Source organism: Chelon labrosus (assembly GCF_963514085.1).
Source record: "Chelon labrosus genome assembly, chromosome: 2".
Taxonomy (NCBI): Eukaryota; Metazoa; Chordata; class Actinopteri; order Mugiliformes; family Mugilidae; genus Chelon; species Chelon labrosus.
In genome coordinates, this window is record NC_140338.1 from 28544635 (window position 1) to 28562043 (window position 17409).

General features: G+C 42.7%; 1 protein-coding gene across 5 annotated transcripts in view; it reads left to right on the forward strand.

Annotated features, from left to right (window-relative positions):
- add3a (adducin 3 (gamma) a) overlaps nt 1-17409 on the forward strand; it is a 99626-nt gene that overhangs the window by 20476 nt on the left and 61741 nt on the right. For 3 of the 5 annotated variants that reach the window (XM_084561425.1, XM_084561419.1, XM_084561420.1), the window contains exon 3: nt 8871-9139. The exons of the other annotated variants lie outside the window; for them this stretch is intronic. The gene's annotated coding sequence lies outside the window, so the exon portion shown is untranslated. The remainder of the gene's footprint in view (nt 1-8870; nt 9140-17409) is intronic. 5 annotated transcript variants of the gene reach the window in all.

The following is a 17409-nucleotide window of genomic DNA, read 5'->3' on the forward strand; positions in this document are numbered from 1 at the left end:
TCCCGCTGCCCTCTCCCACTCTCCTTCCTCTCTCTCGGTATTCCTTTGATAAGGCGAGCTGTTCTCGTCTCGGTGGGGCAGTAAAGGGGCGCCAGCATCTCCCTCAACCCTCATTCAAATTGTCTTGTGACTTTTTAAAATGCCTTAGTGAGCAGGTCCATGGCAGATTCAGCTACGCCCTGATAATGTAATGCACCTGGTTTCGATGTCAGTGAGAGGTAACTTGGCAGAAGAAATTTGAGCTTAGTGGCCTGTTGGGTTCTGTCTCTTCTTGTTTCGGGATTCAGAAGTTCACAGTTAATGCCCTCAGTTATTGTCCCTGCCTGTTGAGAAACGGTGAAAGACAAAAAATTGGATAGATGGATAAACAGACATGTTAATACATATAGCAAGCACATTGATATATTAGAAACGTGCAGATCTGGAGATATAAACCTTCTCTTTCCCAGCCAAGAAGCAGCTCTCTTAACCTCCAGCCTGCCATCACCGCCTTCTCTTGGAGGCTGGAAATTAATCAGCTCTGTGATCTCAGACGCTGGTTTGACTTTACCACCTCCTCTTTGGTTGTGTGGATCTGCATGGCCCAGTGAAATCTGGTAAATTCTTAGGAAACTAATGCGCCAGTATAGTTCTGATACTGATGCTCAACATGTATTTTCTCAAGTCTTTCTGTAAAAGAAAAACAGACCTCTCTGCAGGTTAGAGTTTCATTATTTTTTGCATATTTGTTAGTTGTTGTGCATACAGACCTGAACACTGGCATGTAATAATATAGGCCAAATAAGCTTTTAAAGCCAATTTAAGATGTTAAAGCAAGTGTGGCAAGTTTTCAGTTACTTAGCACATGAAAATTTGAGAAAACTATGAGTGAGGACCTGCAAAACCAATCCCAGTTTATTTAATTAGCATTTTGGGCAAATACCTGTATATACTATGCATATTACTATCTATTTATGTATGAATGTTTTCGTATTGAAAATTGACTCTGATTATGTTGTGTGGTTCTAAAATGTGATCCAAAATGATGCTTCCTGGAGCATTTAAAACTCATCCACTCCTTAAAGATTGTGTATTTATACAGCCGCAGTCCCTTCTTCTTTCCAACAGATCAGAGTCAGATATGTCTTTGCCTCTCACTCACTCCCTTACTCAGTCGGAGACAAGCCGACACACATGCTAAACTGGCCTCAGCGAGCACCGGGGGGATCTGGAAGACAAAGGAGGTTGTGATTTGTATAAATCTTCAGCGTGGAGATGGTCAGCTGTTGGTGGGCACGGGCTCTGTGAGACGGAAACATAAACCTGCAGGGATGTAGCCAGAGAGATGGATTTTTATAGAGGGTGGAAATCAAAAAGGCATGCGCTGCTTGGGCTTTCAGGGAGAGTCTTTGGTGTAAATCACAAAAGGCCGGGCTCGTCTGACATGGATAATGTAGAATGATGATCAACCCAGCCCTCCAGCATAACAAGGGTTTAGCTTACCACAAGTATATTCTTGTGGTATTGATTTTAAGGCACTGAGCAACAGTTCAAGTTTAAATGGTGGCCGACCCCCGATTTACTCTCTCCGTAAACATGATTTGTTCTGACTACGTGTGTTAATATTAATCAAAAGTGGTATTTCCAAAGACTAACACTGATTTGTAGTTACAAACAGTTTTAATTATAATGAGAAGGGGTGTTTCCGTGATAAATAACAGCTGTCTCCTTGGTGACTCATGAGTCCTGTCAGCGGCCAGAGGAGAAGGAGTTTGGTTTGTGTGTGTTTGTGTCTATGCCTGGTTGCTCATGTACTTTATTTGTGTTTTACAGCCACATTTGCTATGATCTGTTACTCTCTGTTTTCAGTGGTGTTAAGACTGAAGTAAGAGCCCTGGTCATGTTGGCTGTATATCTTGCGCTTTATGGATGTCTGTCTGTGTGCCATGGTTTTGCGGTGCAGTTTGTGTGTGACTCTGGTTCTGCTCCACATCATGCGTCTTGTAGTCATCAGGCACATCCCAGTGAAATGCAGACTGAGCGTATGTGGCAAATCTTGACCACATGCACAAATGCACATAGGAAATATGAAAATGCTTTTTTTCCTTTGATTACTCCGCTTGTAAACATATGCGCAAGCAATTATACGAAACATATAGACACATGCAGTCGAAGACGCAAACTCGCACAGTTTCTGCTCTCTGCTTTAGTGGCCTGTGGGGCTTTTGTAGTGCTGAGAGGCAACAAACGACAGCTTTGTACTTTGTGAGGCTGGGAAAGAGGGACCACACTGACACACACGGACAGACACACATGCTCTGGAAGTGTCAAAGCCAGTGCACAGTTCTATCCTCCTCAATGGGCTGATTCATTAGAGCCTCCTCATGACACTAGAGGAGAAAATGGACTTGCAGTAAAGGGAGGATGAGGAGTCTGCAGTGTTACAGCTCAGCGCTCTGAGGCTGACATGACCTGACAGTAGTCAGGTCTGAGTTAGATATATGACTTTAACGACCTGACAGTCCTTAGGTCATTATTAAATGGAGAAATACACCATAAAATACTTGTTCTTTAGTGTGTTGAGAAGTGGGCCTTAGTCAAGGTCTTTGGATTTGGATAAATTAACATTAGCAACATTAGTTTGGTCAGTGTTTACTGCAGATGAACGTGGATATTCTACTAATAATCTGAGTAAAAATGCATTGATGCATTTGATATTTGATGAAACTTATTTGAACATTTCTAACTCTGTGCTTTTCCTGTATGACAAAATAATGTTTGCTGTGAATGTTTGCATTGCATCTCAATTCCTCTGCATCATTTACAGCACCTGATAGATTCACCTTGTTAACAGTGTTTACCTGGACATGATAGTCTAATAATAACCAGAATAATAGCCCAATCAGAATAAAGAGGTCTGACGTAACCACCACAAACAGAACAGATAGGCCTGATCAGATTGAGAGGGGTGGTATGAACCTGATACTTGAAAAACATCAGTAGCCAGCGTTAGGGTTGTGGATTCTTTCTGGTTGGAATAAATACATTCTTTACTTTCTCGTGTTGCCCCGATATGATGAAATTAGTTTTTGGAATGTACAGAAAGTGAATGCATTGTTGTTAATGAAGGAGAAAACAATTGTCCTTCTTCTTCTGTTTTAATTTCCAGCAGATTTAATGCTCCACTTTGAACAGCTTTGCACATGCCAAGGAATTCTGATTTATATTTTGGGAGAATGTCAACGCATATATCTTATCAGATCATTTTATTTGGCATCCACAGTTATGTCATAATCTCTGGTCTGAATGGTTTTATTCAGGTTGAAGAAATATTGTCTGTAGTCGGCATATAGATTTGAACTGTGAGTACAGTGTGTTCCCTCTTGAGCGCTACCTTAACTGGATTTTGTGACATGAAATCATGCAGTTTCCAAACACTATTTTTACCTCTGGATCTCCAACCTCTCCACCCTAATCTCATTTTGAAGTTGGAATCTAAACATTTGCTGTCTCTGGCTGCAGTGTTCAGATGTACTACAAAGAGTTTCATTACTAATGTTGGCCATAAAAGCACAAAACTAAATGATCCCAATACCGTTCCGCTTTATTTTTCAATCTGGTTCAAACAAAAAAATACTAATTTAGATGGTTCTGACAGCTGCTATTACACATTAATATTCACAACAGAACCACGCAAGGATTCCAGTATATTTACACGCTCCAGTAATTCTGTTCTAACGCATAAAAACAAATGAATACGTCAAAAACTTTTTTTTATTTCCAGCAGCTCATCCCAAATTAATTTAGAAAGCTGGACCGATTTGAAAAATATTTTAAAGGAGTTTGTTTTTATCAAATGTCATCATTACTGAACCTGGCAGCCTGCAGTGGAAATGTGCCGTGGAGTGGGTGTAGTAAGTAATGATGCTTGGCAGGGAGCTGTGTTTGTCTGGTTCTCTCCCTCGATGTCTCCATCGGAGTCAGGCAGACTTAAAGCCGGGGCCTCGCTGCCTCACAGCCCAAACTCCCCACTCAGATACGTGTAAGATTTACTTTGCGTCTTAAGCGCTCCCTCTGGACCTCACTGGGAGATGAAGTTGAATTTTAATATTTTTGGGGCCTGGATTAGATGGCTTTAATGCCATTGCTGAAGCTGACATCATCATTGTGAAGCTACCAACATGTTGGTTTGTGCTTTGTAGTGATGGGGGTTCAGCCGTTTTGAACAACATTTATGCGTTTGCTGCTATTTTAGGAGGTGGATAATTAAATTTAAGTTTCAAGTTGCTGTGCAGAAGTACAGCGTCCCACTGTGTACACGTTGACCATAATCAGCAGCTCCTGACCTTGTGCCAGACAGGGACTCATTAGTGCAGCGCTATGTTTGCCGCTGTCACATGGTGTTGTGGTCAGCGTGGGGAATTAAAGAGAGCCCCCCTTGGATACCCACTACACATAGGCCAAGAGTCTCCACACCCCACGCTGCGAGGGGAGGTCGCCTCGGGACACGAGTCGACTTAATACTGTGAACAAGCAAGGAGGAATAAATCTGGATGGTTAGTGAGGACGAGTGCTCGGGGCCATTTTGTCAGATTTAGTTATTGCACAGTGATCATTCATTAACGGCCATATTTCATCGACGTCTACCACTAGGTAACTGGAAATCTTAGCGGTTCCTGAAGGAGGTTCATAAAAAGGAAATAAAGTCCTCAGGCTTTATGTGTTTCACAAACTATATCTCCAGTAAATAACAGTAGAAGTCCTTGCTGCACTTTTCCACAGCTCTACTTTATTTCCAGTCCTGGACACGGGCCAACAGGCCACTGCAGGCTGCTGCAGGTGAATCCCAGCGCTTCCTCTGGGTTTTTCAGGGGATTGGAGCTGACGTCAGCATTTGTATGGCTCTATCCTCTTGTGTTTGCACCAAATCGAATGGATTTATTCACTCTGCAGTTGAAGTTGAAGTAGAGAAAGTGTGTTTTAACCCCCTTGATCTGATTTATATGCATGTTTTTCTAAAGAATGTGTGCTGAAGAATTAGTTTTATTGTTGTTAATGCTATGTAGTATTTTTTCTTACTTATTTACTGCTCCTCCCTCTGCGTCTTATTATTTTTGACGAGGAATGCTGCGTATGAGTCACATGCAGCGGTGGTAGGAACTGCTGACCGCATCCAGGGATGATTTATTGTGGCTCAAAGCCGATATAATGTCAGCATGAAGAATATTCTCAAATGCAAAACAGGCCATGATTGTCGGGGACAAAAATCCCCTGCAGAATGAAAAAAAACCCCGAAACAACACTTGTCTTTGATTTTTAATTTTAGCGTTGACAGGGAAAATTACACGTGTGTGCTTAGACACTATCGACTGTGTCTAAAAAATGTAGAGAACTTTCTCCTGTACTATTTGATCACTAAAATAACATTGTAGCCTATGAAGCCATTTCACTATAGATGATCCTTATGTTTTCATGTTAGGCTGGACTTCTTACAGGACGCTACTTGTGATGCACTTTTGTTTTTTTTGCCAACGGCATCATGCTGTTGGTTTTCTGCAGTGAAAGTATGTGAAATATGCAGCAGTTGTGACATTGAGCACAAGGTCGAGAGATACATGTGATCACATTTCATTAATTTGTTGAGTCTATTATCTATTAATGGACAGATACTGACAGGCACTCATTGTACATTTTAATGATTTATATCTTCAGATCACACATATATTATAAACCAGTGTAGATTTACGGCTTTAAACTTGTCTCCGGGCTCATCTTGCTGGAATTATATAATTACCTGCCAGCATGAGTGCTTGTTATCAATGCTATGTGCGTAGACTGTCTGCCATTTGCACAGAGAACTGCTCCGCCCGCCTCCTTCCTTAAGGGAGGTATTTTAGAAAGATTCAACCAGCAATCCTGCTCATAAATAATCTAGATGTGTACCCCTTTTTAACCCATGCAAGCTGTCGGGCCTCTGCCCATTTCACTCAAATATGTGCTAATGTTAGACCAGCCATTCAGCTCCATGTGCTGCAAGAGGCCAGAGGGCGAGTTTTATTCTGGGGCAGGTATGCACAGTATAAGAAAGATGGACGGGGGCCGCGAGAATGGATGTGCAGCCTGCTCTTGTGTGTTATATACAGATAAATGAAAGCGTAACAAGTGTCTTAAAGAAAGTGAGATCAAGGTAAGAGATTTTTCTGCAAACGTGAGCTGTCGGCTATAAATTCTTCTCGACTAAACTGAGGATTTCACTTATTTCTGCTCAGCCTGAACACACCACAGCTACTTGTAAATAGTTTCCAGTGTGGGAGATTAACTCCTTTTATCCTTGATGAAGGATTGATCCGCCTAGTTTTAGACGTAGTTTGACAAACATAAAACCACTCTCACCGCACAGACAAGCAGAGCGAGCAGGGAATCCCTGCCACTTAGAGGCTGACAGCTGGATATACAGTAGCTTGGCGGGCCCGTGTCTGCCCATGATCCCACTCTTTCTGCTTGAATAATTGATTCTGAATTGATTCAGGCTCAGCTGGCATCCCTCACGTCTTGTGCAGAGTGTGGACAGTTGTCTTTTTGCTTCCTATAATTATTGTCTGCCTTGTTTCTGTGCTAGTCAGCATAAAAGCCATGCTTTTACTCCGCAAATGGAAGCGTTTTCAAGGAAGCACCAATTAAAAATTCATTTGGGATTTGTTTGTTGCTCCAGCAGACCGTAAATTACTCACACCCAACAATTAACCTTTACATGGGGGGAGTTAAATGTCAGTCAATGCCCATTTAATTCCTCTAAACAGACCTTAGAGAAAGCTAACGTCTCGTGGACAATGTTTTTCTCCACTGTAAATCTTCTTGCAATCAGCCCTGCCTTCCAGATGAATGTGCGTAAAATTCTGTCATGTGCTATGTGCAGGAGTGCACATGCAAAAGTTCGTCCAGAGGTAGGACAGCATCTTGCGAGAAGGTCTGGTGAGGAGATTCCTAAGCTGAAGTTCTTACATTGATAGCCCTGTCAGTGTGAATTCAGTGAGACTTTCAACTGCTAATTTCATGTCACCCCCAGATTCTATTTATTTTCCCGGGTTAACTCGATGAGTACAACACCAAAATGTCATAGTATATCTATACAATTATGTTCCATAAATACAGTATGTCTACCAGCAAGTAGTATTTAACATTTTGTTGTTTATGTCTAACTCTTTTCAGTCTATATGCTAAGACGAGGTAAACAACTGCTGGCCCTAGCTTCATAGTCTTTTCCCTATGTATACCTGTATGTTTTAGCTCATCTATGGCTTTGTTCAGACTCCAAGACTTTTAGGACAGACTGGCCATGCTGTGTTTTTTTGCAAGTGATCATATCAGACTTCCATCACTCTGGTTTCGACATTGCTGTGGTGTTGCATTCTAAGAGATGCAAAACTTTGGGCCTGTTTAGACCTTGTATTAAGATCCAATCTGGGCTATCTGATCAGAAGTGGCCAGTTTTAGGTACCTTAGGTTTTAGGTGTTCAGACCTGGCATTAACATGCGTATCCCAGATGCGTCTCCAGATCTGATCTCAGTTTCACGCTCTGTATGCAAATAAACCATGACATCATCTTAGGTTCAGTAGAAGTCTGTTTCTGATGGATCTCAACTGCTGCTCCTGAACCGAGAACAGCTGTTTTATGTGTGTGCATCATCATTATTGAACTTTGCCCTGACGTTAGTTGGACCTGCACTAACTCCAAAATTGGATGCGCACCGTAATCCCCAGTAAAGGTAAATGCAGTAAAGACATAGGTTCCTCATACATCAACATGACCGGATCAATAATTAACTCAGAATCACATTCGTGTACTCATATTACATACTAATTTAATGCGACCTAGGACACATCCAAAAAATGCAGATACATCCGGATACATGCGAGCCATTGCCTGAGGGTGTTCATGCCTGTGTTTTATTTAATCGGATCACCCAGATCAGATCTTAATGCAATGTCTGAACAGGCCCTGTGACATCAAATTGGAGCTGTTGGAGCGACTGTAGACATTGGATTGGAATCGCATTTCAAAACAGCTACCAATGTGGTTTGGATCAGAGTTGCTCAATCACATGTCATGTGGGATTTTTTTATTTATTTATTTATTTATTTTTTGATTGAAACTCAAGAAGCACACAAAATTCCCACAAAGTATTTAGAGTCTTGAAGTTTTATGCAAATTCCTCAATTTCCACATACCAACGTTTCCCTCCTTTCTTTGTTTTGGTTAAATCCCCCTACAAACTCTTTTGTCTAGAAGGAGATTCCTCACATGAGGAGGTTGTTAAGCTGCTATCAGGGAAAGTGCTGGATGTGTTTAGGCCGAGTAATGGAGAGGGAGGGACCCTTTAGTGGAGGGAAACAAGGGGAAGGCTCTCTTGTTGACGCCGGCTGCTGAATGGGACTCAAATTTTTGTGCCTTGCCCGAGGACTTTAGCAACACTGATTGTGCTTTGGAGAGAAGAAGTTAAATTGATTCGGTCTTAAAAGGAGAAGGTTAATAAGAAAATCCAAGGTTGCTAAGAGGGAATGGGAAAAAATTAACCGAGGGATTAAATTCACTAATTTATCTACAAGATTTTACCTTTTTATTTCAATGTAATTCTCTTTTTGTGCTGATTTTGGGGCCAATACATTTACTTTAAAAAGGATGAATGGCCAAAAGAACCCTTTGATGGTTTAGCAGCTTCTCTACAAAAGACACCCTCAGGGTAAAAGACCCTGTCATCTATGTGTGTGTGAATTTAAATCAGGTTGACCCCTCCCCCCTTTCCCCCTGTTCAAACCCCCCAACCACTGTCTTCTCAGTTCACATTTTCCCTCTCTCTGCATGCTGGCTGTCCCTCCACACCTCCTGCAGCAGATACCCAGTGTTTTCTACCAGATGTAAAGGAGCGGCTCTTGCTTTAGTGGGGAAGGACGAGCACCAAAAAAAAAAGAAAAAAGAAGGGAGCTACAGTAGGAGGGGCGTGGACGAAAGAGGGCAGCCGACGCAACAGTTCTACGCGGCTACAATGGGAGAGGCGTGTACGAGAGTGTGAGCAGTGCAGGCAGAGGGCTCGCTGCAGTGCAGGTGGATCGCAGCAGAGGAACATTTGGAGACAGCGCTCTTATTTGGCCGTTCGTCAGGTTCGTACTGCAGATTCTTTGGAGTTGCAGCGGTTTGTTGCATGCCTCTCTGTGTGTGTGGTTTTCCTTTTACTGAATGGATGCTGTGTTCCCCCATCGTCAAGACGTGCTATATCACTGCTGTCCAGTCCCTTCTTTGCTTTTGTGCAGCTGTGACATTTCCCCTGAGCTGACAGTAGAGAGGAAAACTCCTTGAATGTGTCATAAACTCATGCAGGTTTTCAAAGTGTATGCATTTTATATTTGAAGAATTCACTTGATAGTTTTAGAAACTTCATTCAAAAACTTTCTGCTTTGGTCGCTGTTGTGGCTGCAGCTTGCTAAATGAAATAGCAGAGGCCCTATTCCCTCTCTTTTCAGATTGAGAGTTCTTTTTACTTCAGAGAAGAATAGAACTGGGAGCTTTGAATGGCCCCGAGATGGCTTTCTATGTGCATTAGAGAGGTGCCGCCCTCTCAAGTGTCAGCATGCTCACGGGTAGGTGGCGGGGGGGGGGGGGGGGGGGGGGGGGGGGGGGGGGCAGGTTCATGTGCTCATAGTTTGCAGAGGGGGCTGGGTTTCAAGCATCTGGTCCCACACTGATAAGCGATGCGCTACTACCTGTGTTTATAAAATGAGTGCTACAGTTAATAAGCTGCCTCCTTTCCCATGACTCCTGTTCCAATCTTTAACCCCCGAGGGAAAGGAGGAGTGATACAGTCAACTGCTTCAGTGAATCTCTCTTTTTATAGGTGTCTGTTTACTGTTGACTGAACAGCGATAAGGGGACACTGGGAACTGCTTGTTTCTATTTCTGACCGTTGTTTTCTGGGTGTTGCGATGAAAGGCCCCCTTTCATGGTTAGATGGCTGACCGACTGATGGGAAACTCTGCGATTTGGTCACTCTTTCACTCACGTTGTTGTTTGTTTGAATTCTCTCCTCGCAGCTGCTCGGCTGTATTAGATTTATATTGCTCCAGGTGCTTTGCATGATCAAGCCTCGGTTTGACACGGCCTCGAGGTTGTGGAAGATTTCTACCTCTTGGACAAGAACTACCACAGAAATCTGCACACCACTTACAAAGAAGCATCTCTGATTTAATTAGAGAGTTGCCATAAGTGTTTCTCTGCTGGAGTGCAGTTTGTGTGAGGCGTTACAGTGTCGGAGGAGGTTCGGGGCCAGTTTGAATCTTGTGTTTGTCACAGTTGTTTTTGAGGTTGAGTAATATTTTAACCCACGCTTTTCTGCTGTAAGGCCAGCCACAGCTCATCCTGCAGTGCAAATGTTCATGTGTACTTTGAGATTAGCCAAGAAAACTTGAAACTGCCAGTATCATGTCCATATAGTGTAGATTTAAGTCCTGTAATCTAACCGTTCCTCCTGATAAGCACAGCTGAAATATTTTCCCAGCTGCTGGCAGACAGACTTGCTGTGGAGTTTGTCTCAATGAAGTCACCTGAATCGGTCCACCTCTTCTCTTTATAACTTGTTCCTGCCGCCCTCAACACGTTACTTTCTGTGACTTCGACTGTTGCAGGCTTCATTAACTGCTTCAAATTCCTCTAAACTTTAAATGAAAAAAGAAAATGCACACGTGCAAAGCAGCAGAATTTTTACATTAGTCTTTCTCTAGTCTGTTTAACCTCAGTATAAAATATTCTGCTTTGAGTTTCAGCTCTCTCCGCAGAGGGGCTTATTGTCTGCGCACACATGGTATTCGCTGCCATGGCGATGGCCTCGGCCCTCTAACGAATCCTGAAACGTCTCATCAAATATTTGTCCAGAGTTCTTTTGCAGAGAAGCAATAAAACGGGACTCTCTCTACGGGCTTTGTTTGATCTCCTCTGAGGTTTTCTTATTGTGTCAGGAATGACTGTGTGTGACGAGCCCTTGAGGAGAAAATGTTGCTGCTTCAGGCTGAATTATTTGCAATCCCTGCTGGCCTTGATTTCCTCTCCTAAAGAGTTTTTAGTATCCGTGTGAATTTGACACCGCAAGCTTTGTCTCGGGTCACGGTTTTTGAGACTTCATCGTGGCAAATAGAGACTTTGTGTTACGCGTGACTTATTGCGCTTCAGCAGTGTTGTTCATAACATTTTAAAAGCAGCCGAAAGAATTTACTCCCCCCCCCCCCCCCACGCTGAGGCTCAGGAGGTGAACTGATTCCTGTGATGCTGAAGGATTGTCCTGGTGTCTTAATCAACCCCAGTGACCTAAGCACTTCTCTGGTTCCCCTCCTTCTGTTTCCATTTAACTGCGATGAGTTTGTGTATGTGTGCATGAGTGTGTGTTTCATAAAAGATAAGAAAGGGTTGTCATGCTGTTAAAGAAATGGGTGTTAGTTTTCTTTCTAACTTGAGTTTTATATGACTGCTTTATGTAATGTGTGTGTGAGTGTGTGTGTGTGTGTGTGTGGGTGTGTGTGTGTGTTGAGTTGGTTGGCTAGTCTTTCCATGATTATGTCATACAGCATGGTTTCCAGCTGTCTGTGTCAGCTGGTCTTAATTTTGCTTTCAAGAAAGTCATCCCCAACCACAGTTTGTGTGTGTGTGTGTGTGTGTATGTGTGTGTGTGTATATATATATATATATATATATGTGTGTGTGTGTGTGTGTGTATGCATGGTTTATCTCGGTACCAATTTAAATTCGTACTTCAGTATTTGCATTAAAGTCCACACTCAAATCCTGTGGAGTGTCATGTGTTGGCCCGACAAGCAAGGAAAATCAGATTCTGGGAAAGGAAAGTTTTGAATATTTTTTTAATGCCTTCATTTTCAGATTGTGCGGCTATCCATACGTCCAGCCAGCGGCCTGGAATCTCTTCAAATTTAACACGAACGTTTACTCGAGGATGAGCTCATTGAGATTTGGTGATCAAAGTTTTTTTGGCCTTAGCTCAATAAATCATACTCTGATTATGACAACATTTCACACAAATGTCTGATACAATACAATGATGAAGTGACCACATTCTGTTTCCAAGGGATCCAAGCTCAACGATACTATGACATCATAATGCATAATACATCTTAACAACATATACGGTATATGGCAGAAACTAAAACAACCGCGGAATGGTAATTCTAGTTTTGGTCATTTTTGTGTCTGGAAAGTTAAACCAGATTTATTGCATTTAATGCAGGTGCACACGCAGGTTCACTCCCCCCATACTACCCGGCACCAGGTTTTTATGAAAAAAGCAACCCATGAACATAACATGTTTGAAGCAGCAATGCCAGCGGATGATTCTTTACAGTCCAGGTCATTATCATTTTCCGAGCGGTTATGTCTTTCAAACTGTGATATGCACACGGGCAAAGCCAACCGATCCTCAATTTCCTCCAGGCTTATATACTGATCTTGTGTCTTGTTTACAGAGGCTGATTGGCTCTCTTTTTTTTCCCTCCTTCCCTCAGAGGTTAAATCACGTTACAGGCATGTTACCTAATCAGATCTTTAGAAATGCCTGCCAAAACGAGGAATTGATGCCGTGTGGTTTGCTGTTTGATTTACAGCTGCACTTAGTATTGGATTCATTTATGAGTGAAGGGCAAAGCAGAAGTCTGTGGTCAGTGCAGCCTTTGTGTAATCCTCTTGATGATAGTGTCAGTTAAATGGCTGAATGCCAATAGAGAAGTCTGGGCTGCCCTTTGCCCAGCAGTGGTTAGACCATTCTAACCCCAGGGCTCCCAGTCGGCCTCGAAGGCAGTGAGTAGATGCTTGCAGTTCGAAAGCAATGCTTCTCCCAACACTTTTTATAGACCGCTCTGGACAGGTCAGAGTTCATGGGAAATGTTTTCTGAACCTGTCTTCACCAAGTGGCTTGATCAGCTGACATTGCACTAAAATCGGATGTCACGCAACAAAGATATATGCACCCGTCTGGCATAATGTAAGCACTAAGTAACCCGCTAGTGTTGCTTCTATTTCTGTTAACTGTTGCCTCAAATTCAGCCCCGTGAACATACATGAGTTACTGGTGAGACTCTTACATTACGGGCCCTATATTGTTAACTGGTAAGCTATGTTGGGGTGCATAGACTGTAGGTGTGTCCAAGCACCTCTGCTATTATGGTTCATGCAATGGCGCCAGCTCAAGTTGTAACTCAGAACATTAAGGCAGCCAGATTTTATTCAGCATATAAAATAATGATAAATGATAACATAGCTAATTATGTCAGCATTTCAGATTTATTTCTGCTGTATCTCACATCACACACCGTAAAATGTGAAGCAGCAGTATTTGCACCATCATGCTGCTTAAGATTAAAACATGAAATGCTACTTTAGCTAAAAAGAGAGCTGCGAAGCGGTCAAAGACTCATGGGATGGGAATGATGAGCAGCTGTAATCCAAGACCCAACAAAACAGCATGAGGCAGCAGTACTGAAATAAATGTACGTTTTATCATGAACATCTACTGGCTGGAGGCTGATTCATCGAAAGTCTTTATTTGCAGTTAAGCCTTATTCCCACACATGACGCTCACTCTTGCAGATCAGCATTGCATATCGGTGCCAGAAACAGATGTGGTTCTACGACGTTGCACTGCCTCATCTGAATGAACCTCCCACCTGTGCACTGTGTGCTCTGTGCTCTCTCACAGATGTAACGTATGAACGTGGTAGTACCCTTCTATGGGTTAATAGCTATTTGGATGACAAATGCTAATACTGCACCCAATTACAGTGAATTCTGACTCTTACTCTGAGGCTTCGAGGAGATGATGCAGTAGGGCATTTGTCCGCAGCAGTTATGACCAACCTTTTAATTTCTTTTATGCTCACATTCCCTTTGGACTCATATCATTCACTTTGGTTCGTCTCAGTCCTGCCTCTTACGAGACACTCATTTGCTGCACTAGAGTTGAACTTCAACTTTAACCTGAGATCCCTGATGAACAGTTTGCTCTGCAGATGTAGTCTGTTGTTTTTATCTGATATGTACTGTTTATACTGAGTCACTGTCTTGGCAGTGATAACAGCACACTGGTGCTGAATCACAAGGACTATCATGTGTCTTGCACCAGATTCCTATGAAGCTGGCCTTAGACTTGTCTTAGCAGTAGTTAGTAAAGCTGGTCTGCAGTCGAGTCGAGCCTTTTGTGGTTAGTGTGGAAAAAGGGAACAAACCGTTGAAAGGTGTTTTATGAGCTCTTTTATTGAAATGTTTAATGGTCTGTTGGCTTTCACCTTAATTGATAACAAATGTCAGGTGGTAAGTGCTAATTTCTCTATTCCCTTGGAATAAATTCCTAAATACTCTGTTTGAAGTTCAACTAAAACTGAAGCCTGTAAATTGAGTTCTGAGAAGAAAGCAAGGAGAATTTCACAGAAAAGTGAAAACGGAGAATGTTTTTGACAAATTGTTGGCTTGTTCCAGATGTGACATTAGTTCTCAGTGTAAAGTGGGCTAAAGCTAATGCAAACACACAAATTTACAGAATATTCCTGGGGTACATTGTAAAGTCCGACAGAACCTTCATCATTCAGTGGGAATCTTCTCTGTCCTGACAAATATTGACACTGGTGGCAAGGAGGCTGAGAACACAGCCTCCACTTTCCCCATAAATCTCCTTCACTTCTTTTTTTTTTTTCCCTCCACTTCCCTTCTGCTTAACTAAAGCCTGGAAGTCATTTAAGAAATCAGGATGGGGTTTCTCCTGTCCAGAAGTGGATATATGAGTAAAGCTCAGCGGGCAGGGACTTCAGTTTCACCTCCCATCAAGGGAATTGCATCAGAGTGGAACTGAAGATCTCAGAGATGAAACCAGCTGTTGGTTGATGTTTGGCTATAACCAAAGCTAGTTACTAAAGCAGAGGCAGACTTTTTAGGAGAGTTTGCACCAGAGCGCACGTCAGACTCGCTTAAAGGACCCTGAATATGCATCTCAACTTTGCCTTGAATTTGCAGAGCATATATACACACACTATATTTTAATATGTCAAATGTTCACCACTGCTAAATTGGCCCTAGGTGTGCGTGTGGTTGTCTGTCTCTTTGTGTTAGCCCTGTGATAGACTGGAGACCTGTCCGGGGTGTACCCCGCCTCTCGTCCAATGACAGCTGGTATAGGCTGTCATTGGGCGACCCTCCAGAGGACAAGTGGTTACAGAAAATGAATGAATGAATGAATGAACAAACTGGATTAGGGGTTGATGATTGGTAATTGATACTGTCATTGTACTTCCTCATACTGATCTACACCACAAGTCCTTTTTGTGCCAGGCTTCTTTTATCAAAAATGGATTTTAAAAAATCAGGAAAGGGCTAAACTATTATTATTCAGATAAGCATGCAGCGCTGTTTACACATGCAAAACAATGTGGTACAGACGGGGCTCCTGACCGTGTTGACTTTAAAAGTTTGGGAGAGTTCCGTGGGTCCACACCCCAAAGCTACTAATCATTATGTGCAGAAGAACACTTCCCAGATTCCTAGTGCATGAGAGAGGATGAGGTCCAGAGTGGGAAAAGAGGAAGACTGTGTGAGCTTCCTAAGTTTGTGCAAGACAGAGCAACGTATCCATTTCATGGGTCAAGGGTCGCAGCCATGTACACTGAGCGAGCAAACGTGCAGATTTAGAAATAGGGTGGGAAGAGTTATGTAGGCGGAAGAAGACAAGTTTCGGATCGATGATGGGAGAAATTGTGGAGAAAGGAGTGAGTAATTGTGAAGCATCGGTAGGTGGGAGGAGTTGTTATGAATCTCTGTTGTTTTCCCCTTGTATTGTCATTTCCTCTGCAGCTGGTCCTGGGCTGAGAGGGAAAGAAAAACACAACTTAGTAGATCTGAAATCTAAACAGTGATGTTGCCAGTAGGCTGGGTGTTCCCCACCGCTGACGCATCTGTAATAAAACACATTGTCTGATTTCGTAATGTGCTGCTATTGAAGGTGAGGAGCAGGCCGAGCAAGAGAAGACTGGACAGATATAATGCAACCTTAAAGAGCTGCACTCTGAAGCAGCTGTGTAGTTCAAAAATTAAATTAACTAATGGATGGACAAATAGTCTGCTGATTTGAGTTCATGCTGTATAAGAAAATGATTGTTTAAATTTGCAAAAGACTGTTTACTTAGTGGAGTTATTCCACGCATGAGCTCACTAATTTTTGTTTCTTACTATTTTAAATACCTCTTGGCATTCAGCCTGACAAGAGCAATTCCCCAGATTTATTGCCTTGCCTTGGCCCTCGATGGAGACCTCATCAACCCCTCTCAGGTCAGGTCTCTGCAGTCCGACCTGACAGCCTGCAGGTCATGGCCCCCATTAAAATCCACTCTCAACAAGGGGTTTATCACCCGACGGTTAGCCTCTCCTGGACACTAGTCACTGCAGAGCGGTGGTCTCTTTCACACGTGCTGATCAACAAGTCAAGATGAGGCTGCCGCATTTCTAGGTGATTACAGTAGTTTGGTGGTGTACGACTTTTACTGTAAAGAAGTATCCTAAAAACAAAATGTCATATTCAGATTTAGAAAATTCAAATGATAGAATTGGGGGTGGTGGATTGTTGGTGAAACAAGCAATGCCAGCTTCATGCCGTGTTTGTCCAGATGTGTGAAGGTGTGAAAATGAGTAGGGTTAAAACCTCTTCCTCACAAGTTCTATCACACTTAACAAGTGGATTTAACACCGAAGAACTTGGAGAAGATACTGACTGTAAATGCACGTCTTTATCCTGTATAATTTTTTAAGACTGTGATGGCACAGAATTTTTGTAAACAGATTGGGGACACTGAAGGAAGCAGCCAAAAGGAAGCATGGAGTATGCAGGAGCTACAGAAGTACTAAACAGTGAGCAGAAGGAGACAAATGGAGACTTTTCTCTAGTTTCCTGGCGATCCTTTTTTTTTTTTTTGTGTGTGTGTGTGTGTGTGCACTGACAGCTGAGCAGAGACAGCTCCACAGCTTCATGGATCAGTACAGTCACTGCTGTTGTGGGTTGGTTGTGTTACCACATCTAACTTGCTACTTCGAGCCAGTGCACTGGGACTCTTAAGGTCTCACTCTATCCCTGTCTAAGTGCGCATGTTCGAAAGAATCCTGCATGTCATTTTCAACTCAAAGAATTGGCCATGTGGCTCTTTCATATGCTGCACATGCCTTCAAAGGATACTACTTGGCTCAGGCTCACAAAGCCCATCATCAATGCCGCTAAACCGGCTTCCCTCGTGCTGCTTGCAGTTTGGCAGGTAAAGTAGCCAGAGTTATGGAAGTCATTAAAATTCCTCTGGAACATGTGGACGCTTGTTTATTTTTCCGCCCAGGCGGGAGGGTGGACGAC